General features: G+C 48.4%; 1 long non-coding RNA gene across 1 annotated transcript in view; it reads left to right on the top strand.

Annotated features, from left to right (window-relative positions):
• Positions 1–490: 490 nt before the first annotated feature.
• Positions 491–26,043, top strand: part of LOC146833044 (uncharacterized) — a 74,096-nt gene continuing 48,543 nt past the window's right edge. Inside the window, exons 1-2 of the long non-coding RNA XR_014960192.1 lie at positions 491–656; positions 22,034–22,132. This is a non-coding gene — a long non-coding RNA (uncharacterized LOC146833044). The remainder of the gene's footprint in view (positions 657–22,033; positions 22,133–26,043) is intronic.

The raw sequence follows: 26,043 nt of genomic DNA on the forward strand, positions 1-26,043 counted from the left end.
TGACTTTGAGATCACACACAGATCTTTGTAGAAGGGTTCTCATCAAACTAGGCAAGTTTGTTGTGCTCGTAGCCTGTGACGTACAGACAGAGGCGCAACTAGAGCCAAATTTCGGGGGGGGGGGCTGAGCAAAAATTTCGGGGGGGGGGGGCTGAGCAAAAATTTCGGGGGGGGCTGAGCTTTAAGCAATAGGCAGAGTGGAGCTGCAGGGGCTCTTAGAAGGGGTGAAACAACAGCGAGGCCTCATTAACATGCAAATGGTCTTTTAAAGACCTGTGAAGTGCTCGGGTGCGGCTGCTTTTTTGCCCGGGAAGGTGTCTCATCCCGGGCTGCCACACACGACGGGGGGGGGGGCTGAAGCCCTGTGAGTCCAATGGGTGTTGCGCGCCTGCGTACAGATTACACAGAAGGGTGGATCCACTGGGCCGCCGTACCACGAGCGCAGCCGGTGACCTGCAGGTCATACACAGATTTTGACAGCTGGTGCATACATAAGCCGTCCTAGCCCCGGAATCCGTTCCTCAGCTACACGTGCGTATTAACCACAAAAGCCGTTCACGAATATTGGGAAATAGACACAGAGTTATTGCAAAAACGTGGGGCCAGAGTACATCATGAAATGTTCTTCAGCCTGCGAGTTACTTCTTGAATACAAGGTAAGAAGAGGACGTGACGCGCAGACGTGTCATTTCCGTTGCACAGAAGTGTGGAGGCATCCGCGTTTTCAGTGCCTCTGAAACAATTTTTAGAGTTGGGGTGCTGGTCAGGGCTTTACGTGGAATGAAAAAACGGGGGGGGGGGGCTCTCAGGGGCGCGGTCGATGTAATTAAGGGCGTGGCTTAAAGACACAAACTAAAATCTGTGCTAAGCATAGTGTGCCGCACGACTGTTAATTTGCTGTTTCTGTCATTGTATCCACTAACCGGATATTTAATGTTACTATTTAATGTAACTAGTAACATTATGCCAACAACAAGCCAGAGCTATTGGCTTTTGTCAATGGATGTTAGTTGCATAAGATCAAAAAGCAACAACTATGGCTTCGTTGTATATAACATTGAGTTGCAGCGCACGCAAGGTAAATAGTTTTATTTATTTAATTACTTACTCCTGTCCGTCGTATGTCGGACTCTACTACCCCCCACCCTGCCCCTCCCTGCCCTGCCCCGTCCCACAGCCCTGCAGCACTCCCTTGGTGAGCCGGCACTGTCCAGTCATTATGGGTGGTAACTAAAGGAGACAAGGCGGTACCAAGGAGGGGCTAATAAGTTTTTCTACGAATCAGAAGCCAGCATTTAAGAAGTACAATGACACAAGCCAATGACAAATATGGGCGGAGAGTGGGCGCCGGCGTCCACTACATACTCTATTACAGCATGCCTCGGAGAGCGAGCAGCGCATGCACGCTGCCGCTAGGCTCGACCTAAAAATGACCATTCAACTCGAGAAGCCGGTTTATGGTGGACTTTTGATTGTGCCGGCATTACTGGAAATGGTGCTTATGCTTAATTGTGAAATTCACCAACACATCGGCTGAGACATAGTGTGTTAGTTCAATGTGAATGCACTACAGGGAGAGGTGGAAAGTTGGCGCCAGTGGCATGACACAAAACAATATTGGCAAAGCCAATAGGTCTTGCCTATGCAAGAGATATTGAATTTGACAATGTGTTTTAGCCGTTTTCTGCTCCAGTGTGGCGGCTGCTCAGCATAGCAACAAGTTTGTGGCATAGAGGAGAGTGGCGTGGAGTGGAAGGGCATGGAGTTTTGCAGAGTGGAGTGTCATAGAGAAGACTGGAGTGTGATGGGTGAGAATGGAGTGATTTAGAATAGAGTGGCGCAGAGTGAAGAGGTATAGAGTGGAGAGGCATGGCGTGGAGAGGCTTACATTGGTGTAGAGGGGCACAGAGTGCTGTGGCATCAAGTGAAGTACAGTGTCATAGAGTAGAGGGGCCTAGAGTGGCATAGAATGGACTGGCATAGAGTGACAGAGTGACGTTGAGTAGCACAGAGTAGAGGGGCACAGACTGAAGTAGAGGGGCATAGAGTTGTGTGGCATAGAGGGGACTAAAGTGTCATAAACTCCGTCATGGCTGGTCCCAAGCCGAGCTTGAAAGGAGAATGGTTTTGTCTGGTGCTAGCTACCCCACCATGTCAGAGCCGGACTGGTTATTCTGGACACCCAATCCCCCGGTAGGCTGGATGGGGTGGGGGCCGGTTTTGCGCCAGGGGGCCGGTTCTGTTGTTGGGGCCGATTTGGACCACGGTCGGTCCAAATCGGCCCCAACAACAGAATACAGTGAGTGAGAGACCACCATTGACTTACATTATTTATGCACAAATCAGGCCGCCTGGCTGTCTGACTGAGGCGGCGGCCTAGTGATGACTGAGCACAAAAATGCTTGCTGGTGCTCCGACGCGTGTGACGTGTCCGCCGATTTTCATTGCAAGGCAGGCAGGCTCTATGATCAGGCGGCAGGCCGCCCGCCGCCCGCCCTACTCATTATAATTTATTAAACAAACACCACCACCTGACCTGTCACCTGACCATGATGATCTGACGCGGGCATCACGCAGATGTCACCGCCTCCGCACGCCTGTGTTTTTTTAGGGTGGGGTCTGCTGCCTGGTAGAGTGGTAGTGATGATCAGGGGGCAGGGCTCATCTGCATTGGGGAAAAAGTGCGCGTGACCAGACACTGACTCTGAGCCTAGGCGAGGTCGAGGCAGGCTGAGGCATTTCAGAGGCCAGAGGGAGACAGGGACTGGAAAGAGAGCGGCTGCTCAGCACCCCATAATTTAATTCCCCCTGTCTGCCAGTGCCGCCCGCAGGCGAGTGCTATGCTATTTGTTTCTTACTGGCCAGATCTGTTGATTTATGGGTGGCGTGGTGGCACTGTAGTGTCTGGGCAGTGGGCCTGGGGCCAGGGGGCGCGACTCGCGACCGGGCCAGAAATTTCAAAAGCAAAAGGGGCCTAAGGATGGAAGGGGCAAGGGGGCTACTACTAGGCCCGGCCCGGTTCCGCAGCGCAGTGGCACTGCACTGGCTTTTGTTTGTTGTTGTTGCTTGCTTAATTTGAATGTGAGCAGGGAGTGAGATGGTGGCTGGCCTCAGGCTCAGGTCTGGCACTGCAGCCAGCACAGGTTTATGATAATCGCCTACTGCCTGACACGCGACACGGAGCCCGGCCCTGACACTGAAAGCCGCAGGACTGAGTGACTGTGCAGCACTGATTGACAGTCTAGTTCACGGTGCGATGTGCGTGCCCTGTCTCTTTCCTCTCCTTTCTTTTATTTGCTCCCCTGTGAAATGGATCCAAAAAAGAAAAACACTTTTGCTGGAAATCTCGTATTTTTCTGTTATTTTAATTCCAAGGTGCAGCATTGGAAATAAAAGGTTAAAAATATGATAAAATACCTAAATTAAGTAAGACAGAGTGGTAGCAAACTGGAGAGTTTGATTTTATTTACACCCAAACACATTAGCGTCACTTTTACAGAGTTTGCCAGTGAAGCGCTATTTTGGTTTTCTTGTCTTTGTTTTCCCTGGGCTTGCAACTAGTACACCAATCCTGGAGGTACTGCAATATGTGGATTCAAAAACAAAATAAGTACTGCGGCTCGGCGTCCAGGGATGTGGTCTTTTTTACCATACTGCTTACATTTTGTAAGGATATAAGCAATGGACATTAATATGGGTCCATTCAGGGCCCTGTAGTCATGTCCTCAACTTTTCAGGCAAAAGCACTCACTGATTTCTGAATAGTGAGTGTAAAAGCGCTAAGCTAACCATGTTGTTCCTGCTTCAATCAATCAATTAGCTTTATTCGGCAATCAAGTCATAAAAGCACATTTACAGACATTACATATAAATACACATAAATTACCTAAAAGGATAAAATTACAATTAAATTTATGAATAGCCGACGAGCTGGAATTATAAGATATAAAAGTTTAAAAAACTAAACATATCAATTTGTAGTGTACAGAAAGTAACTAGACATTGCATTCACAACCCTGCTCTCCAGCAGTCGACATCAAGATATTTCTCCATGGAAAATTTGCAAGATTAAATGCTAATTCAAAAGAAAGGAGCTGGCAGCTTGCCTCATGGCTTTTGTTCTTATACTCCAGGCCCACCCTAGGAATTTGGCCACTGCTATACATGTTGGGGGAGTGGGATCGGTGCACAGAATGCGAAGAGCTATGGCATATCTTCTGATGCCCAAAAGCTTGCAGATGGGTTGTATCCATCTTTTACGAGGTGCCACATACATTGGGCAGAAAAATAATACATGTCCGATATTCTCACATATTTCAACACATCTGTAGCATTTATCGTTATTGCTGCCTTGCCTCCCCCATCTAGAGGTAAATTCTGCTATGGGTAGTGTACCCACCCGCAGCTGGAAATATAACTTACGATCAGAAGTTTTTTCAATAATATCCCAGTAGTCCTATAAGTGGGGAAGAACTTTTAGATCAAAAAAACGGGCTGTTAAATGGGTAGAAAGGCCTTGCATGATTTCCAGCTTGTAAACCCATTCCCAATACATGTTTTTCAGGTTTTCTTTAGATGGGAAAACGGTGTTAAAAGGGTTTTTCCAGAGATCTATCAGGCCTAAACTTCCCAAAATAGATTTTATTCCTGACAGCCATGGTATTTTTTGGGACCTGTCCGATTCTATGATGTCCATAAAGCCACTCCTATAATGAATTAGTTCATCGGTACACCAAAGACGACGCCAGTATAATATTGGACGTAGCCTCGCCAGATGTTCCAGGGGTTTTTTGCCCAAGTCCAATAGTAGCGGTCGCAGTGGTTTACTGGAGGGAAGGTTTGTGACTTTACGCAAAAAAGCATTTTCTAGAGCTTTCAAGCTATTCAAGTTGTTAAAGCCCCAGAGCTCAGCCCCATAGAGGCATGAGCCCAGAACCTTGGTTCCATAGATTTCTAGAACTGGGGAGATTGGCTTGGTAAGTGAGGTTTTGAATCTAGCCAACAAGGCCCCTGCTTTTTGTTTATGTTGTAGGCCAGCACGATCTAATTGACAACCCCAACGCATGTCTTTTTGCAATGTTATCCCTAGATATATAAATGATGTCACTTCCTCCAAGGGCAGCTTGTTCATGTATATTTTCCCTTTGAAGGTTTTTGATCCATTAAAAGACATGAACTTCGTCTTCCCCGCATTTACCTCCAGGCCCCTTTCAATGCAAAATTCTTCGAAACACCCAACAGCCTTCTGCAAACCGCTAGGGGTCTTAGAAATTATCAACGTGTCATCCGCAAACATGAGGATAGGGATACGCACTCCTGTCAGAATCGGCGCGTCGGTGGGGGTCCGCGAAAGCCAACCGGCCACCCCGTTGACGAAGAGCGAGAACAGGGTCGGCGCCAAAACGCACCCCTGCCTCACTCCCCTGTCAACCGGGAAGTCATCGGTCACCTCCCCCGGGCCACCCCAGCGCACCCTGGCAACGTTTCCCTCATGCAAGCGGATGATCACGGTGAGAAGTTCGGGTGCAATTCCCAGTTCCATCAGGACCTGCCAAAGCTTGCTTCTTGGGACCAAATCGAATGCAGCTTTTAGGTCCACGAAGACCGCATAGAGGGCGCCTTTCCCCAAGACCACCGTCTTCCAGTGTAGATTGACAAAACGGAAGACTTGGTCGATTATACTTGTCCGGGAACGGAACCCTGCCTGGATGGGGCTTAAGATGTCGCGATCATCCATCCAAGTTTGAATTATGGAAAGAAACATACGGCCTACGATCTTTTGGACCGAATCAATCAAACTGATTGGTCTATAATTACTTGGGATTGATTTGTCTCCTTTTTTGAATACAGGGACAATTTCAGCGCCCTTCCATGAGGGCGGAATTTCCGCTCCCTGAGCAATTGCATTGGCAAGTCGCATAATATAACTGGACCAGAGGCTTCTGTCATCAGTGAACACGTCGGCAGGGATGCCGTCCATTCCCGGGGCCTTTCCCCAGACCACTCCGTCTAGTGCTCTATCCACATCCTTAAGTGTAAATATGGCCTTTTTATAAAATACATAGGGAATGGTCTCAGTAGGGGTATTTTGGGTGAGCGCGGCATATTGGGGTTTGAAGTAGTCTGTCCAAGCGTTCTGTGGCACACTGTTTTGGGGACGCTCTGCTATACCACCCCTATCCCATTTGTATGTGTCCCAGAAGACTTTACTATTCTTGCTTTTTGAGGCCTCGAGGAGATCCTTCCAAATTTCGTTTTCCCAAGTTACCTTTGCCTCTTTAAGAGATTTCCCGTAATTGAATCTGGCAAATCTTACGAGTGTTGGGTCTTTCTGCTTTAGTGCACTGCCTAGTTCATCCCGGGATTTCCTGCACTTGTTATTATACCAGCCCACTTTTCTTTGGGGCATGGAACTCCTTGTAGGGGCAGGTTTGAGGAAATATTTCCGCAGGCCCGCAAAAAGCCTTACGTTATTTTCCACTATACCTTGGTGGGACACCTGGCCCTCAGCTGTTAGACCCAGTTCTTCCAATGCAAGAGTAACTTCTTCTTTTATCGCTAATAAGACCCCTGGGTCTTCAGCGACCCGATCCCATTTTAGGTGGCGCATATCATTAGACAGGTGGTGCTCTGCTTACATTTCACATGGTTTGCTAATTTTGCATTCCCTATGAGTGTTTGCTTTTCCAGCATGTTGTTACTTTTTTTTGTAGGCCACATATTGCTCTTGTCTAGTGCGCCATTTAAATTGAGCCGCATCCAGGTGTTTATAGCAGGCAACAATTGGGTTGTAATTGAAGGCAGTGTGAGCTTTTCTCAGTGGGGCAATATGGTGTTCAGTGGGGGAGAATATGTGGCACTATGGCCAGAGCTGCTGCATTTGGAACTGGTGAACCAGGTTCAGCCTTAATAACCAGTCCATCAGACCACTCTCCTGAGAGGGCACAATCCCATGTTAGACCTTAGAAGGCTTCGCAAGACCTTAGAAGCCCTGGTGTCTTAGCAACAGCAGGTGGACACTAGCAGTAGCAAGTGTGGTTTAACCTTCAAGGTTTGTCTACCACAATCCATACTGAAGTTCCCCTCCAGTCTTGCGGGCAAGCCTATGAAGCAGCACACCCTAGAACAACAGTGACTCTGTCACTGAGGTCACAGGACCCTTGAGAAGGGCCAGCTCTAGGGTAGTGCAACCAGTGTGACCTCACTGGGTGCTGACTTTGGGTGGAGGCATTATGTTTGCAAGCATATTAATGTTTTAAAAGCGCTTGCTGCCTCCTTCCTGGCCTCCAGAAATTTTCGGCATCAATAAAAATGTCATGATGACTCTGGTGTTTAATGTTCTTCCTAGAGAGAGATCGGAATTTTGCCTAGTGGAAGTTTTGACTCATGGAAAGGTAGCTCAGAGGGTTAATGTGCCTGCTGCAAAGAACATGTACCATGTAGATCACAAAGTGCACATAATGTAAATAGGTCAGTGGGCTACTGCTTTTGTCAGAGAGACCCTATTGTTACTTGCAGTTAATAAGTTAAAATCCTAACATAGAACAGTGAGCTATTAACTGTCATGTAAGAGCTGCATATAAACTGCAAGGTATAAATTAGAGCATTATGTTTTTCCCCCCAGTCTTTGATTATCCTAAATGCATCTGAGGGAGAGTGTGGTTATGGTGACTTGAGGGGCACTGTTAAAGGGTGTTAGTGGGAGAATCCATGGCGGAGGTGGTCATTGGGGGGCAATAACAAACATTAATGCACAGGGCACCACCAGTGCTAAGGCCGGCCCTGCCCTTGAGGGCAGTCTGCCTCACCCATAGGTACCTCCATTGGCCTTGTTTCAGAAGTAGTTACTGCAACTCATCAGGGATCGGCAATGCAGGATTTGCACGCACACCAGACTAAGTTCGCAAACTTCACAGTGTCTCTGCTTCATGCACAAGCACTTTTAACATGTGCTGCCTGCTTTGAGGCCACTGAAATCTTGCAGCAAAGGAGGACAAAATGATGCCGCAGTGTTGACTAAATTATGCATTAAAAAAAGGCTTCAGCGTGATGCAGTATGTTTTCTGATATTTTATTATTTTTGACATTTGTACACATGCTAACAGTCTCTGGAAAGATTTTGCCTTATTAGTACTAGTGGAACATACAAATGCAGCAGTGAGAAAGGTGACCAGTCAACCTTTGCAATAAGTCATCCACTCCGCAGCAATACAAGTCACATTTTTTATTAACTTTTGATACGTTTGAGCTTTAAACAATTTATTAGTTTAAATGGTTAGATCATGCAGCAGATCTTGCATTATGAGGCAAATACGGCAGAGCCATAATTATATAGAAAACATTTGCACACTAGGATATCTTGCCATTCATGTTTGAACTGCTGTTGTGGAAAAAGGGAAAAGTGCTGATGACAGAAACTCCATGGCTCGACAACAAATGGCTTGTGCTTCCACATATTATCGTATTTGGGACATTCTGTGATTAGAAGCATATCCCACTTTGTGAATGTATTTTAATGTCAATAACTTATTATAACCTTAAATAATCATGTGTATCCATTGGTTGATTAAACTGGGCAGTGAAATGCCAAACAAATACTAAAAATTGGGATGTTTGCGCATTCTTGCCACAACTCTGGCTCCGCCCACTGATCCAATCCTTGGGTTATTCCCACCCTCTGATTCTCCGCCCACAGTTCCCCTACTTTTTTCCCCCACTTGGTAACCTGGTGCTCTTGAAGGTCATCATCTTCTATTTACTGTGCTTTGAAAGTTGATACAATTGAATATGTAATGAAAAATGTGCTGTAAAATTCAACATTTTGGTCTGTTGTTTTCCAAAACTATCTTGGGGGGAGAACCTCCCCAAGCCCCCTATTAGCATTCGGACTCGCTCGCTACGTGCCGGGCGGGGGCTGGTCTGGCAAAATTTGCCAGGCCTACTTTCAGATCCCAGTCCGGCCCTTCTGAGGAGATGGAGTTGGCTTTCTTTATTATAGGTGTGACCTGCCCTACTTTAAGACAGTCAGGTATGGAGCCTTGTCTCAGAGAGGCGTTTACAATCTTTGACCATAAGGGATGGATAAAACTGACAAACCAATGCCAGTGATATAATACTACCCTCAAAGCTGGACAGAAACAGAATGAATGCTCAGTCACCCTCAGTAACAAGTTTCAAGTCCTGCAAGGACTAGCGGATGATAGAGACCCAGTAGAAAGTCAGTGGAAGAAGATCAAAGAAACAGTTATAGGGTTCTTTGCTCTCACCTTTACTCTGCCTGCTGGCCATTGAGTGGATTATGAAGACATCCACATCAAGGAGAAGAAGTGGGATCAAGTGGACACCTTGGAACAGTTTGATGGTCTGGACTTTCCAGACAACTTGGCCCTACTCTCCCATACCCATCTGCAGATGCAAGAGAAGGCTGTCAATGTGGCAGCCACATCAGCACAACTTAGCCTAAATATCCACAGTGGAAAAATCAACATCCTGAAGACTAACACAGCCAGCACATCTGCAGTCACTCGTGCAGGTGATTCACTGGAAACTGTTGAGGCCTTGACCTACCTGGGCAGTGTCATGATTTAGCAGGGCGGCACAGACACCAATGTCAATGCAAGAATCGTCAAAGTAAGGGCTTCCGTCATTTAGCTAAAGAAGATCTGGAGCTCCCAGGACCTAATGCTGCAAACCAAGAGCAGACGTTTTAGCACCACTGTAAAAACAGTTCTATTTGGAGCAGAAACTTGGAGGACAACAGTGAACACCACCAACAAAGCTCAGACATTCGTCAGCACCTGTCTGAGGAAAATCCTCAAATCCGCTGGGCAAACACTACCAGCAACAAAGACCTATGGCAGCAGACCTTCCAACTTCCTGCTCATGGAGAAATCAGGAAAGACACTGGGGCTGTAGGCCACACCCCCGCAAGCCAGTATCAAACACCACCAGGCAAGCCCTGACCTGACACCCGCAAGGGAAAAGGAAAACAGGAAGGTCAATAAACACCTGGTGCCGAGTCCTTGAGGCTGACTGCAAGGAGATGGGTTACACCTGGAGTCAGATTGAAAAAATGAACAGGCCAGAGATGACTGGAGAGTCCTGGTTCATGACCTTTAACCCAGGAGGGCTAGTAAGCATAAGGAAGAAAGTAAAGTGTCAGAGTGGATTAGAGTGCCATAGAGCGGAGTTGCATTGGGTATAGTGGAGTGGCGTAGAGGGGCGTAAGGTGGAGTGACATTGAGTGGCATAGAAGGGAGTGGCTTGGAGGGACGTGGCGTAGAGTAGACAGTCATGGAGGGTCCTAGACTGTACTGGCATAGAGTGGAGTAGAGTGACCTAAAGTGAAGCGGCATACAGTGGAGTAGAGTGTGTTAGAGTAGAATGGAGTGGGGTGGCATAGAGTGAAGTGTCCTCGAGTGAAGTGCCATAGAGTGGCGCAGAGTGTCATAGAGTGGCATAAAGTGGAGTGGCAATGAGTGAAGTGACACTGAGTTTGCAAGGCGTATAGTGAAGTGGAGTTGAGTGGAGTAGCATGTAGTGGTGTAGAGAGAAGTAAAGTGGTGTAGAGTGGTACAGATTGTCCCAGAGAGACACGGAGTGTTGTAGAGTGGAGTGACGGGGAGAAGAGTGGCAAAGACTGAAGTAGATTGCCGTATAGTGGAAAGGAGTAGAGTGTCACGGGACATAAAATGGAGCGGCACAGAGGGACATATTCTCAAGGAGGTATCGCAGAGTTAACGGCACATTACCTCAGCCAAAGTTGCAATAAATTTATCACCCCATTCACAAGCTGGTGCTAACAGTCCATAACACCAGTTTATCCGCGATAGCAGCCGCAAAAAACATCGCCACAGATGACCCCGGCAACTATCGCTAATGAGATGCAGAGTAGGCGTTCCCGTGCAAAAAGCCACGACAACACCACTCCTCAACATTCTCAACGACCAGCCACATCGGTGAAAAGACCATGAAACATGCGATAATGCGTGTTAGCAGCAGGAAATTAACACCTGCTCTGACCTGGTGTAAAGTCAGACGACAACTGGCAGCAGCCAAGGGAGCACAGCCCAAAGCCAAACATGAAGAACAACAGATGCCCCGAGCAACTGAATATGCAGCCCGGAGCCCCAATAGGGCAACAACACCCACCGCCACCACACCCAGGGCCACAACCCCCCCGGAACCCCCTCCCCCGGACCACCACAGAGGCAGCACGGACAAAGACAGCGGACCCACAGGAAACGCACCAGCCTCACAGACTTAACACCAGAGGATGTCACTGCCCACTACAGGCTCAAAAGGACAACCATCCTACGCATCCTGACCATCATCGCCCAACAGGCAGACGGCACCAACACAGCGGACAACCAACATCCCACCCCACACAAAGCTGCTGGCTGTGCTGCACCTGTTGGCCTCTGGTACCCCCCAACCAACACCCGCCAGAATCGGAGGAGTCTCAAAGCCAGCCGCATCCAAGTCCCTCACACCTATCCTGGATGCCATCATCAGCCTGGTACCCCTGTATCTATACGTCCACCACAATGTGCAGGCTCCGCTGGAGACCAAGCAAGGACCATACGCCATAGCTGGATGCCCGCACGTGTTGGGGGCAATCCACAGCACACATATCCTATTTGTGCCCCCTGGTGACACAGCACACAATCACCGCAACAGAAAGCACACGTCTCTCATCAATGTGCAGGCAACATCCGAACACCGTGGAATCTCCACCAACGTCGTCGCCAAATACCCAGCCAGTGTGCATGATTCCTTCATCCTCCGACAGTCCATCATCAACCAGCGCTACCAGGATGGCACCAAGGGAAATGCACAGCCCCTTGGCAAGTTCCAAATGAATACCCCACACACCTCAACTCCACAACCATGCAACTTACAACTCTGGCAATGCACACGTCACAAAATCACATACAACATGCAAAATAACATTCCCACCCACCAGACACGACAGAACAACTCACAATGGTAACCTGGGCAAGCCGTGAACATGAGCCATCAACGGCATGGCACCTTAGCCACACAATAGCGGAATGTGGGGAGAGGTGGGAACCAGGCATGTGTGAAGGAGGCAGGAGAACCATGATTGGGAAAGTACACAATGCCAAGAGTGGCGGTGATGTGCTGGACAGACCGCAGTATGCAGAACACACCCATATCCATGGCGACATACACTGCTGGTGTATGGAGTGTAGTGGACAGTGGACGCAACCATGTCACCCCAGCCAGCGGGGGAGTTCACGGAAATGTTGCCTGTTATGTCCCCCCCCCCCCCCCCCCCGTAAGCGTGAGCGGAGTGGGATGGCCCGGCATATGCCAGGCCAGCGAAGGGGTGTGAATAAAAAGCACGTAGCCCCGGGCGTGGTCCTCTTCCGGAATGGCCAACGTCTCTGCCAGGGCGGCGCCTCTCACCCCACCACGAGGCCGACGCCATCCTCGTGAGCGGAGTTGCCTGCGATCCTGTGCGCCTGCCGTACCCCGGCCTGCTGGACCCCGAACCCGTCAGGCCCGCCCCTGTGCAGCCAGGCCACACTGATCACCTGCCAACACCAGCGTGTGTCAAGGAGGGCCCACCACGTGCCGGCGCAAGCTCCAAGCCCGAGGCCCGTGACCTTGGCAGCCTCCTCAGACCATCAGAGCCTCCACGACACAGGCCCGCTTTACTACTTTCTCGTTGACGTACTCTACTGCTGCATCTGGCCTACACCACGGTCAAGTAGGTCACACATTTGGAACTGAGTCTTGATTACACGATGGCAGAGTACATAAGTTCATGGCAGATTTTATATTAGTGTACTCCCTTCGATGTGGTGCCACCAACTCTGTGCATGGCATTCTTACGACACATGTCTGTCGTCCCCTGCTGACTACTACCTTCGGCCTACACTACGGACAAGTAGGTCGCACATTTGGAACTGAGTCTTTATTACACCATGGCAGTGAACATTATTTCAGGCAGAGTTTATGTCACTATACTCCCTTCGATGTGGTGCCACAAAGTCTGTGCATAGCATTACAACCACACGTGTCTGTGGGCCTACGCGGACAACTGCTCTCGGCCTACGCTGCCCACGAGTAGGTCACAGAATTGGAACTGAACATCGATTATTCAAAGGCAGAATACATATCATTGCACACAAGGAGAGGCGTAAGAGGATGACGCGTTGCAGTCCAGAGGGAATAGGATCATCGTTACGTAGGTGATCGAACACTACAGACAACTGCCTTGGTGTCACTAACTCTGTGCATCGCGAGCCAACGACATGTGGCTGTAGGCCACTGCTGACTGCTGCCTCCGGCCTACACTGCGGTCCAGTAGGTCACAGATTCTTGATTTAGCGATGGCAGAGTTCATATCAGTGTACCGGCATCATCGCAAACTGCACCGCCTCCTGGCCCTGGTGCCACTAAGTCTGTTCCCCGACATTCATGGACACTCTCTCGTCGTACATTTGTGCAGTCTGAGTCTATGGACTAGGGGGCCATTTTCATCCTCATGTGGCTGTCACCAAATAGGTGGTGGCAACGAGGCTGCCGCTTTCCACTCCTCCATTTGCTGCTTCCGGATAACATCAGACCTCTGCATCATGCCCTGGAGGACACTTTCCACTGTCCCCCGCAACCCTCCACCACATTCACCTTGGACATCAATGAGGACCCGCCCAGTCCGTGTGGCCCTACCTCAGTGCATCGCAAGTCACCGTCCCATGGCGGTGTGCCTGTGCCAACCGCAGTGCATCCGGGGCCACTAACTCTGTGCAGCTCACGTCCGGGACCTTGTCAGAATGACTATTGGATGATCTCTGTGACGGTGGTCTTGGGGTCATCAGTGCCATGTGCATGTGGCACTCCGCTGTCTGCTGCCTCCAGCCTCAACTGCAAACCACCAGGGCTCACACATCAAATCGAGTCCTGACCGGGCCGAAGTCGCATCACTCCAGTAGGCACACGCCACCTTTGCAAGGGCCAACTCCATCTACCATCTGCCAGAGTCGAAACAGTGGTAATGGCAGACCAATGGAGTTGCTCAGGCCTGTCGTGGATGCCATCATCTGCCTGATCCCCTGCTCAGCACTCCAGGTGCCACAGACTCAGTGCACTGCAACCCATGGACCGTTACTGATTGAGTTTTGTGCTGTGGTGAGGTTGTGCAGCAATGTCACCTGAGGCAGAGTGGGAGACCTGGGACGTTGATGAGGAAGTTGATGCAGGTGTAACACACCACACTGCATCTGCATCAGGACTAACCCGAAGGGACACAATCCTAGCAATTTCTTCACATGAGCGTGCTCATCTCTAGTGCCCCAACCTCAGTGCACTGCAACTCACGGACACTTCTGTTTGAATGCTGGATGACCGCTGTCCTTACTCCGGCTCCCTCCATGTTGCTCAGCAGTTGACTCTGTTATGCAGGTGTTTTCTGTTTCCATTGCAGTGGTGTCCACTGTTCAAGTTGTTGCCAGCACCAGGCACTCCGTGTGGGCTGGCTCATACTCACCCCACACACATCCAGCACAGGCGTCACTGTACAAGTGGCCCTGCCAATAAAGGGGCCGGGCGCACATACCCGTAGCCAGTTCAACATGATATATGCGTGTGTCCCTGTGGTCTTGTTGTATGCATGAGGGCCCTGGGCCCTACGATATTACATTGTGCTGTGTACAGCAGACGCAGACATGTCACCGCAGGCAGCGTGTAAGACCTTGGACATGTAGCTTTGTCGTCAGCCACTCAATGCGTATGAGGAGTGGACTGGGCCGTCGTACGGAGGACCAGCGTCGGGGTGTGAATGATGATTCCGTGGCTCTGGGCGTGGTTCATTGCAGGACAAAGTGCGCATGCATGTGTATCTGTCACAGTGTGGGTCTCCTTTGTGGGGTGTAGGTGGTCCCTGATGGGACTTGAATACCCACGTATGTGATCTACTTCGGCTTCCATGAGCTCTGGCCACCCGCACCTGTTCGGCCACCTCCTTTTGGCATTCTGACACCTGGCATTGGAATGTGATGTGTGCCTCGGTGACGTGTTGGGAGCCAGCTGTGGTGGCAGGTGCTTCCTGCTATGTGGTCTGTGCAGGGGCTGGGGTCTTCTCTATGTAGCTTGGCTGCCCTGTTCTTGTGGGTGGGTTGCCTGAGAAGTCCATGAGCTGTTGTAGGGCGTCCGAGGTGTGGTGGTCGTCTCCGGCATCACTGATGGGTTGTCTGGTCTGACCTGCTGGAGGTGTTTTTTGTCCCTCTGCAATGTGAAGGGGAGATGCATGTTGACATTGTGTTGACATATATGTTTGCGCATTGTTCTTGTTTACATGCAGACTGTGTGACAATGTACACTGTGACTGTTTGGGCGGTGCTGGCAATTTGGGGGGGGGGGGGAACTTGACATTGGGACTACATGACGGTTGTGAGGTTGTACCCGTACAAATGCATCTCACAGTTCCCTGCTCTGTCCAATGTGATAGGCCAGTTTCTGCGCATGAGCGGACCCAGTTGTGTCCCATGTTCTGCAGCGTTGGTGTTGCACTTGGTGCCACATTGTCATGGGATGTGGTTGGATTGCTATGTGTGTGCTGCAGTGTGCCACGGGGATAAGGGACATGATCCTGAGTCATTGTGGGTGTGCAGTGTGCTATACTTGATTGTGCATGTGTGCCATTGTGCCCATCTCCCCCCGTCCCCCCAGTCCCTGGTCGTTACTCACCCTGTTGTTGTTGTGTCAGGTCCTCTCGAGCTTTGTTCGTACTCCCACCTCCTTGCACCGTCTCCACACTGATGACTGGCCTCCATTTCCTCCTGCGGCGCAGGACTCCCACCTCCTGTCACCGTTGCTGCCTTCCTGTTGGCAGCGGGTTTGTGCCTGGTTTAGATTTTCAGGTCATGCCAGCGCCTCTTGGCCTCATCCATTGGCCTCCTCGACACTCCGGCTGCATTCCAGGTAGTCTGATTGTGGGACAGTTGCTGGTAGTGTTCTGTCACCTCCGTGACGCTGGTCTTGTGTTGCTGTGGACTGCACCCCGTCTTCCTCTCCCTCTTCTCCCTGGCCTTCCCCGATCCCGTTGTACCTTGCTGGTGGTCTGTGGGGCGTGTGGGGTTCGCTTTGGCCTCTGCGCTCAGTCAGGGTGCATCCATGGTGCTGCGCACTTTGGATTGTTTCTGGTGTGTTTTTCTTGTTCTGGTTTTATAGTCATTTTCCCACCAGATGGATGGGATTTGCAGGCCTGTGGCTGGTTTTCGCAGCTTTTTGTATTGCGCTTGGCCTCATCGCAGCTTTTTTTGCGTTCGTGTTTCGCATTTGTGCAGCATAGCATTGATTTTAACACGGCCATTTGACGCGTTATCTGGTGACTATCGCATGGTACCGCCGTGTTGTGAATACTTGGTTAACACGGCGTAAATTTCCCGCGATAGACTGCGATGTTGTAGGTTGCGTTAAGTTCCCTCGTCTCTCCATCCTATTTCCCTCCTACCCCTTTACCCTACCACCTCTCCCTTCTAAGCTCCTTTTATCTCGTCTTTATGCTCTTGAAATGTTTTTCCTGTAACTGGTAACTGATGTAATTTTGTAACTTTGTGGAACCTTATGTAAAGCGCTCTGATACCTCCGGGTCTAGCCAGCGCTATATAAAACTCAAATAAATAAATAAATAAATAAATAAAAATAAGTTTATTTTGCGATGATTATCACACGTTCTTGAGAATATGCCCCAGAGTGTAGTAGGGTGGCCTAGACTAAAGTGACATAGAGTGGAGTAGAGTTTCATAGAGGGGCGTAGAGTGGAGTGGCGTGGAGCAGAATGTCAGAAAGGAGTGGCATAGAGTAGCGTAAAGTAGAATGCTGTGGAGTGTCATGTCGTAGAGTGGAGGGACATAGAGTGGAGTGGCGTAGAGTGGCATAAAGTAGAGTAGAGGGGCATAGAGTGGAGTAGACTGTCATAGAGAGGAGTGACATAGAAAGGGGGGCATAGAATGGAGGGGCGTAGAGTGGAGTAAAGTGTCTTAGAATGGAGTGCCATTGAATGGAGTGGCATAGCATAGTGTGGAGTAAAGTGTAAGAGTAGAGTGGTGTAATGTAGAATGGTGCAGCATCGAATGGAGTATAGTGGAGTGGAATGGAATATCGTGGAGTGCTGTGGAGAGGAGAGACATAGAGTGTCGTGCTGTAAAATGGAGTGTCACTGAGTGGCGTGACATAGAGTGTCGTAGAGTGGAGTGTTGCAGAGTGGATGAGAGTGAAGTGGAATAGAGTGGCGTAGAGTGTCACAGAGAGGTGTAATTGAAGGGGCTGAGAGTGGAGGGTCGTAGAGATCGTACAGTGGAGTGTCGTACAGTAGAGTGACGTAGAGTGGAGTGTCGTAGAGTGGAGTGACATGTAGTTGAGTTGAGTGGATTATAGAGGAGTGATGTAGAGTGGCATAGCACAGAGTGGAGTAAAGTGGTATAGAGTGGCATAGAAAGTTGTGGAGTGTCGTAGAGTGGTGTGTCATAGGATGGAGTGTCGTAGAGTGGATTTTCGTACAGTGAAGTGTCGTATAGAAGAGTGGTGTAGAGTAGAGTGTCGACCAGTGGAATGGAATAGAGTTTATAGGGTGGAGTGTCGTAGAGTGTAGTAGAGTAGCCTAGAATGAAGTGCCATAGAGTAGCGTAAAGTGGAGTGGCGTAGAGTGGAGTGGTATGGAGTGCCATAGAGTAGAGTAGAGTGGCGTGGAGTGGAATAGATGGAGTGGCATGGAGTGTTGTAGAGTGGCATAGAGTGTTGTAGAGTGGTGTGGAGTGTTAAAGAGTGGTGTGATAAGACTTGAGTGTTGTAGAGTGGAGTGTCTTATAGAAGAGCGGCGTAGAGTGGCTGACGTGCCCTAGAGTGGAGTAGAGGGTCGTGGAGTAGAGAGAAATGGAATTGAGTGTCATAGAGTGGAGTGGCACAGAGTGTAGGGGAGTGGCCAAGAGGGAAGTGGTGTGGAGTGTCATAGAATGGAGTGGAATGGCATAGAGTGTAGTGACATAGAGTGGAGTAGTGTGGCATAGAGTGACGTAGAGTAGAGTGTTGTGGAGTGGAGTGTTGTAGAGTGGGGGATGCCGAGTAGAAATGTGTAAATTTGAGGTGCATAGAGTGGAGTGGTGTCGTAGAGTGGAGTGACGTAGAGTGGCACAGAATGGAGAAGAGTTTCATAGAGTGAAGTAGAGTGGAGCAGAGAGGAGTACATAGATTGGAGGGGCATAGAGTGGCATAGCATAGAGTGGACTTGTAGAGTGGAGTGCTGTGTAGTGGCATAGTGTAGAGTGGAGTACAGCGTCAGCGTTACATTTACAGTGGTATAGTGTGGAGTGGTGAGGAGTAGATTGGAGTATAGTAGCAAAGACTGGAGTGTTGTGGAGTGCCGTAGAGTGGAGTGGCATAGAGTGATGTGGAGTGTCATAGAGTGGAGTGTTGTGGAGAGGCGCAAAGTGAAATAGAATGCCATGAAGTAGAGTGGCGCACAGTGGAGTGGCATAAAGTGGAGTGGTGTAAAGGGGAGTGGAGTGTCGTAGTGTATTGTGGAGTAGAGTGTCGTAGAGTGACCTGGGGTAGGATGTCATACTGTGGAGTTGCGTAGAGTGGAGTATGCATGGTGTGGTAGCGCACTGCCATTACAGACAACACATTTTCAATTGTGATGACCATTACATTTGCACAGACATACAGTTCTACTGATAAAACTGTACAGTGCACAAGCGAGAATGTGTGGAAATGGCATCACCAAACGTATTGATTTGTTTTGACTTGGGCTGAATGGGGCGCCCCTGAAGGGTTGTGTGAAGACTGAAGGCTCGCCCCCCCCATGCACCTGGTGCAGATTTGTTGACATTTTACAGCAGGTCAAACACTGACACACTCTCAACACCGGTGTTTGCCCGGTGATGATTGTTGTTTTTCATAATGCTTCCCGTCCCCACGTTCCTCCGCTGCCTTCCCCAACATGCCCATGGGCATTTCACCACCTCTAACTACAGCGCTGTTCAATTAGGTACTGCAGTGCAGATGGCAAAATGCCCTTAGGCTAAATAAACGCAACACAAAGCCCGCATACCTCAGGGCTGTGTTACACTCCTGGGTGGAGCTGTTCCATTGATGTGCTTGTAGGTAAGCCAGAGGGCTTGAAGGTGATCTAGGTGTCTCAACGACTCTTCCCAGTTAACAGACTGAAGTGATTTGCACAGATGGATGATCCTTCTGATGCAACACATTCTCTGCAAATCAGAGGATTTTTCTTTACTACTCAACTCTAAGTTAACTTGAAGGTGTTGTAAAGTGTGAGAGGAGATGGTGTGTGGTGGCCATAAGTGGTGGGCACGCACCCTATCCGAGTCATGGCGGAGCCTAGAGCAACTCCTCTGCTTCTGGCTTTGGTGCTTCCGGAGACCGACTGCCCTCCCATGCAGGAGGAAGGAAGGAAGGAAGGCACTGATGCAATGAAATATACTCACAGCTGAGACTGGAAAAAAACGAACTCAGATGCTACGGAAGAGAGACCTTGTGTCTAAGAGATTTCCTGACGTCACTTGAGTCCTTGTGGGCAAATGTTCCAGTTGCATAAAGATTTCAGATCATCATCTGAAGATTAGAGGAAGGGGCTGGTTTAAACTCTTATTCACACTCGTGAAGAGATACACTGAAAGTGGTGACATCCCCCCTGCACCTGGCACCCCTCTTACTACCTCCTGAAGGATTTCTGAGTCGAGATAGCGCCACCCCAAAGAAACAGCTTAGGCTGACTTTATCTCACACTAGATGTTTTTTAAAGTTCATAATTTAATTTGGTTCTAATCCTTCGCTTCTCTCCACAGAGTAACTCCATCTCAGTTGAACTGGATAGACTGTGTGCGAAGGGGATATCCGCCTTCTTTAGCGCTTAATCCCATTGTGCTTGGGTGGCCACCCATGGTGGCCGATTCCACCCTATGAATTTCCCCCTAGCAGTATCTCCTTGGCGCACAAAGGCAGCTACCAGCTTCCGCTAAACAGCCTTCATAGGGGGAGATTTACTAAGATTTTGTGCCGCAAATCACTGCAAAATCTTTTTTGCCCAATTCACTTTCCTGCGCTAAACTTGGTTAGCCCTGGAAATAAATGAAAAGTAACGCGAAGCAACGCATAGCATTACTTTGTGCCATGGGAGTGTACCAAGGATGGAGCATAAGCGTTCCCATGCACCCACTCGATGTTTCTCACGCTAAACCCAATTTACTAAATAAAGTAGATTGGGTTTAGCGTGAGAAAACTGCGCCCTTTTCAAGTAGGTGCAAAGAAGGAGAAATGCTTTCATTTCTCCTTCCTTTTCCGACTTTGCATGTGTGCTGCACTTTACAGCACGCATACAAAGTGGGAAAATTGTTAAAGTGAGTCTATGCATAGTATTTTGTACTGGAAGAGTACCCTTCCAGTACAAAACCTATGCCAGACTCGTGGAGAGAGCCTTGCCCCATGGCGCAAAGGTGTCTCCGTGGCGCACGGCAACTGATTGAGTGAGAGGGGAAGAGTGCCTTATTTTAGTAAATAGGGCGCTCTCCTCCTCTCTCCTTTTCACGCAGCGCAGCATTTGGGGCTGCTGCAGTGCGCTACGTGAAAAAATAGTAAATCTGCCCCATAGTCTAGATTCAGATCTGCCAATACCTTTCACTGCCTTCCTCAGCATATTGCATTGATTACCATGTTTAGACTTGTACGATTGATAGATTGCACACACGCAAAATTGACTATCTCTGATCTGGCGTTCACTTCGTCCATTTGTCTCCTGCGCTCGTGTTGATCACTGGCGACCTATCTATCTTGGCTTGTATTTCAGTACTGGTTCCCTTTGCTGTTTCACCAACCATTGGCCAAGAATCAGCTTCTGAGACGTACAATATTACACAATCTGTCTCTATAGCTTTTCTTGAGTGCTACTGTCTAGGTGGCTTGGTATAGACTTTTCTGTGCGTGATAGTTTTTCATTTTACTTATTCTACAATCTTTTTGGGACATTAAAGAATGTTGATGTTTTCAAGACATGTAAGAGTAGTCGACTTTCGTAATCACATATTCATCTTGACCAATCAATCAATCAGTATTTGTAGAGCGCGCTAATCACCCCGAGGTGTTTCCAGGAGCTTCATGGGGTCGGGCTACTCGAACAGCTAGGTCTTGAGGCCACTCCTGAATTCGGCGTGGGAGATTGAGGTTCGGATAAACCACTCATTTTAGTTCTCCGATGTTCCGAATTCTTTGCATTCGAGTAATACACTACGATCAGCACAGAGTGCAGCAGTCCTTTCTTTATTTTCAGTGCACAAGGCATCGGTTGGTTGTTTTTCCTAAGTAGGATCTTTCCTAATGGGTTGGCACTCCTCCCAGCTGTGCTAAAAGTTCTTCTGTCCTGGGGGAGCACCAGGATTACTCAGAACAGCTGCATTGCATGTGATCTGAAATATTGATCCTGGGAATCAATGGGGATTGGCCGAAGGCTTTTCGCAGTTGCTTTGCCTGCGGGGGTATTTGGTCATCTTTTCAGTGGTTTTATCCTGAAGGCCCCTGTTATGTCAGCCATCCATTTTCGAGGCTGGGATATTGCAGCTACACAACGCTGAGTGCTGTCATAGCAAATTGCACTCTTCTGAGTGTTAGGAAGATTCCACAAAATGTGTAGGGTCGTTAATTTAACTAAAATATTCAGCAGCTGAATGCATTCGAATATTCCGTGAGGAGAATAAGGCTAGGTTAGTTGCGGCCAATTGAAACCAATCTCCTGTGCCTCATCCCTAACATCAATGGTTATTTCTGTGTAGGTTTTTTGTGCACATGACGTTGAAGGTTCTGCGGCTGCGGCTTTGGGAAGGCGTAGGCCCAGAATGTACCCGTTCGCCCGCCCTGCTCTAAACACATCTCTGTTTTATTGTTTTTAGATCTGCGTTTATTTCTATGATATTTTAATTCATGTAATTAGTTATTGATATATTGATTGATTACACTTATACATACTTTCCCTTTTGTCTTTATCCGCGAGGTTGCTGATTCCACATACTCGGGAGGATGCAAAGAAAGAAAAACAAAGAAAGCTGCAAAGGAAATCCAGAAGAGATTGTTTTGTGACTCGGCTAAAAGGGTAAAGATAACTGGCGCGCATTCACCACACTGCAAAGTTACAGCCATTCCACCCCCCCCCCCTCACAACAGAGTTATAGTCACGTGACTCCAAGGCAATTATTAGCTCGTGCCCTTTGCAGCTGGCTTACTAGTGGAACTGTCAGGTGGGCAGATTCATTAAAGACTTTCATGATAACAAATGGCCAAGTAAGCGTCTTCTATTAAAAACGCTGCACGATAATTTATCTCATTTAGATATCGTGAAATTCTGGACCTACGATTAACAGCCCAAAGTCGCAATAACATGCACTAAAGCTAGTGAGAGAGGCTAGATGGAGTAAACACCCGCAGTCATAATGTGGCCGGAAACAAAACAACAAAAAGGCCAGTGGCAGGTTGAGCTACCAGTGACAGAGGGTGGTCCAGATAGGGCTGGTGCCCCAACTCTATCTTGAACGCCCCCTTCACCACCACAGTTCCTGAATGCGGGGTCTGAGAAAAAGAGGGGTCCCAAAATCGAATTTCCCTATGCATTTTCCATAGACTTTTTTAAAAAGTGCCACAGTCCAAATGGCTGAACAGAACGACAGTACATTTGGCAGAAATCTAAATGTTGGTCCAGAAAGTTTGCTTTTTGTGATCTGGTGTAAATCCGTTCAGTAGTTTTTGAGAAATTAAGGTACAAAAATATTTAAATAGCTGGACGGTTGGGTTTAAGGGAATCCAGCGAGAGTTCTGCAAGCACTGTTCCGATTGTCCTTGGGCGGCTTTGTTTTCCCTTGGGCCATCTTGCTTCCTAGGACCGATCGCGGTGATTGGCTAGTCGCAACATGACCGTAAAATACAGGACTCCGGGGACTTAGGCACACATATATATATATACAGTGCAGGCGCACACATACACAGAGTGTAATACGCCATTTATTACCATTGTGAGTGTTGCAACGGGTCATTAGTCACTGGAGGTGAAGCCTCAAGTGGTTCATTATGCCCTTCCATCAATAATGGTAACAATTCGCATATTTCTTGATGAGGAACTGAGGGACTGCATATATGGTTTAAGCCATGGTATGCTTATATAAGTATTATGTCAGAAATAATGTACTTTCTTGTCAATTCTCTTTATTAGATTATAAGAAACATATAACAATGCTGCCGATATCATATAATATGCTGCCCAGTATGCAGGTAGGAAGTAATGTGTGTCATTAAATATATATCCTGGAATCATTTGACAAGTGGTACAATAACATAAATGTGAGAGTCCCTCCAACAGGAGCATGGGGTAACATGCAGCTCGACTGGTACGTAACATACATCTATGATTGTGGCAGGCCACAGTAGTCCCCCCCCAAGGCTCCCATACCTTTCGGAACTTATGTGGGCATCCTCTACCTTCATATATAGAATGTTCATTAGCCATACACCAGTTCGGGTCCGCATCCTATCTTTCCACTAGGGGCAGGGTTGATGACCCCCATAATAGTGCTATATTACGTCGGGCTACCACTAGTCCCAAACTGCAAAAATTACGTTGGTACCTTTTGTGTCCTTTCATATACCCAACACACAGAGCTTCCGTGTCCGGTAGCCATGTCAGGCCTGTGACCTTCTCTCAGGATCGTATCACCTGTATCCAATATAGTTGTATAGCAGGGCAATCCCATAAGGTGTGCAGGAAAGTCCCTTGGCATCCCCATCACCTAAGACAATCATCACTCAGAGGCCTCCCAATTCTAGTCAATAACACCCTGGTAGGTCCTGTGAAGAATATTCATTTGCACAATTCAGAACCCTGTTTTGATTGCCACCTCCCGTGGCCCCCCCCCCAAGCGCATCAGTACCTTCGTCATCAGAGAGTTCTCCTAGATCATGTTCCCAGAGGCGACTCAGCGCCTGAAGTGCATCCGGCAACTTATTCATGATCTTTTTGTAAATGAGTTATATCGCTTTACATCTTAGAGGTTCCTCCAGTATCCTATCCACCTGTGGATTAGGTTCTGGTATCTCGGTGCCACCCGCTATGTGTTTAGCTACCGCATGCAGGAGGCACAGATAGCAGAAAACTGCCCCTCATGCATCTAGTACTCTTCTTTTTAAGGGCCTGAAATTCCTTTATTGCATCACATACCAAGACATCATGAAGCACACTGATTCCTATAAGATCCCAGCACTAGAAACCAGACAGTCCACGCAACTCAGGCAACCTGCAGGAGTTCCACAGTGGGGTGCCCTAAGAGTCCCAAACCATCCCATCTGATGGAGAACTTTATCCCACGCCTGAAGTACCACCCTGATGCATGATGGCCAGCACAACTTATTTTTCTGCCCATAGAGGCCGCTAAGTAACCTCACGGCCCCATTAGTGCCCTGTCTCCTCTAACAGATGGCTCATATAGGTTCGCAAACACCCAGTTGTTTACCACAACCAGCTGCATAGACCAATAATATCTTCAGAGGTCCTGGAGCACATGCCCCCTTCCTATAACCCCTCGGTGAGTCTGGTCAACATAATCCACGGGCTCTAGAGTTCCAGAGGAACTGTCTTAATTTGCATTCCACACTCTGGAAGAAGCTGTCCTGAATGACATAAGGCGCATTTTATAACATGTATGAAAATGTTGGTAAGATTTCCATTTGATATTACGTCACCCTACTCAAAAAGGAGAGTGGGTTTATTTGCCAGTGCATGATATCCCCCTTGAATTTGTCCAATAGATCATATACGTTATCTGTAAGGAAGCCCTCTCAAGAGCGTATAACGTGAATCCCCAAGCAGCAGAATTTGTGTCAAGAGATCTGCAGGTCACCCCTGATGGGCAGAGCAAGTGCCCAATTCATAAGTGTGTAGAGGACGGACTTAGATCAATTAATGCAAAAGCCACTGTAGTTCCCACATATGTGCATAGCCTGTACTATCCCATCAACAGAGAAGTTCGGATCAGTGACATAGCAGAACATCACCTGCATATAAGGAAATTTTGTCCACCCAACATCCTCTCATCACAAGCCACTAATCAGAGAGTGACCTTTCCATGCCAGGGGCTCCACCAACAGGGCAAATAACATAGGAGATAGCAGGAAGCCCTGTCAAGTACCCATCTGCAAGGGGAACTTGCTAGAGTATTTGTTGTTCACTTGAACACAAGCCGGGGGGGGGTGGGGGACGGGGGGGGGGGAATAGATTAACTTCACCCAGTTAAGGTATTTCGGCCCCAGGGTCATCTGTTCTACGACTCAAAATAAGTAGGGCCACTAAAGGAGTCACACGCATTTGATCAAGTGAGACAATCGCACCTACTGTTGCCAAATCGGCCATCCTGGTGTGGCAACCAAACAGTCGTCAGAGACTGAGGGTGGTAGGGTGTATTAGGACTGTTATTACTGGCGATAAGAGACTCACAAGCACCTTAGCTAAGGTTTTGGCTTAGGCATTTAAAAGAGAAATGGGCCTATAATCTACATTAGTGCGCTGGTTTGCCTTTGTTAAGAATGACTGCGTTTATGGCCATTCGGATCCCCTCTGCCATACTCCTCTCACTCAATGCCGCCATGTACATCGAGAGGAGGTAGGGAGATAGTCCACTAGCTAAGCATTTCTACACTTCCATGGGCAAGCCATTTGGGCCAGGGGCTTTTCCCGATTGGAGGGTGGGGATCGCATCCTCTATCTCTTTCACAGAGATAGGTGCATCCAGCACCGCTCTATTGGCATCTGAAAGGCAGGAAAGGGGAATATCGTGAAGGAAGGTACCTCCTTCGCTGTATGAGTCATTTTTGACATATAGAACCTTGCATAAGAGCAGGCAAACTCCTCAGCAATGTATGTGCTGCCACTAATCTTCCTCTGGGCTTTGGTGCTCTCCAACCCATCTGCCCTCTCTTCCCTCCTGCCCAGCAACACTAGTAACTTCCCTGCCTTATTGCCAC

Source organism: Triturus cristatus, chromosome 4_2 (genome assembly GCF_964204655.1).
Source record: "Triturus cristatus chromosome 4_2, aTriCri1.1, whole genome shotgun sequence".
NCBI lineage: Eukaryota > Metazoa > Chordata > Amphibia > Caudata > Salamandridae > Triturus > Triturus cristatus.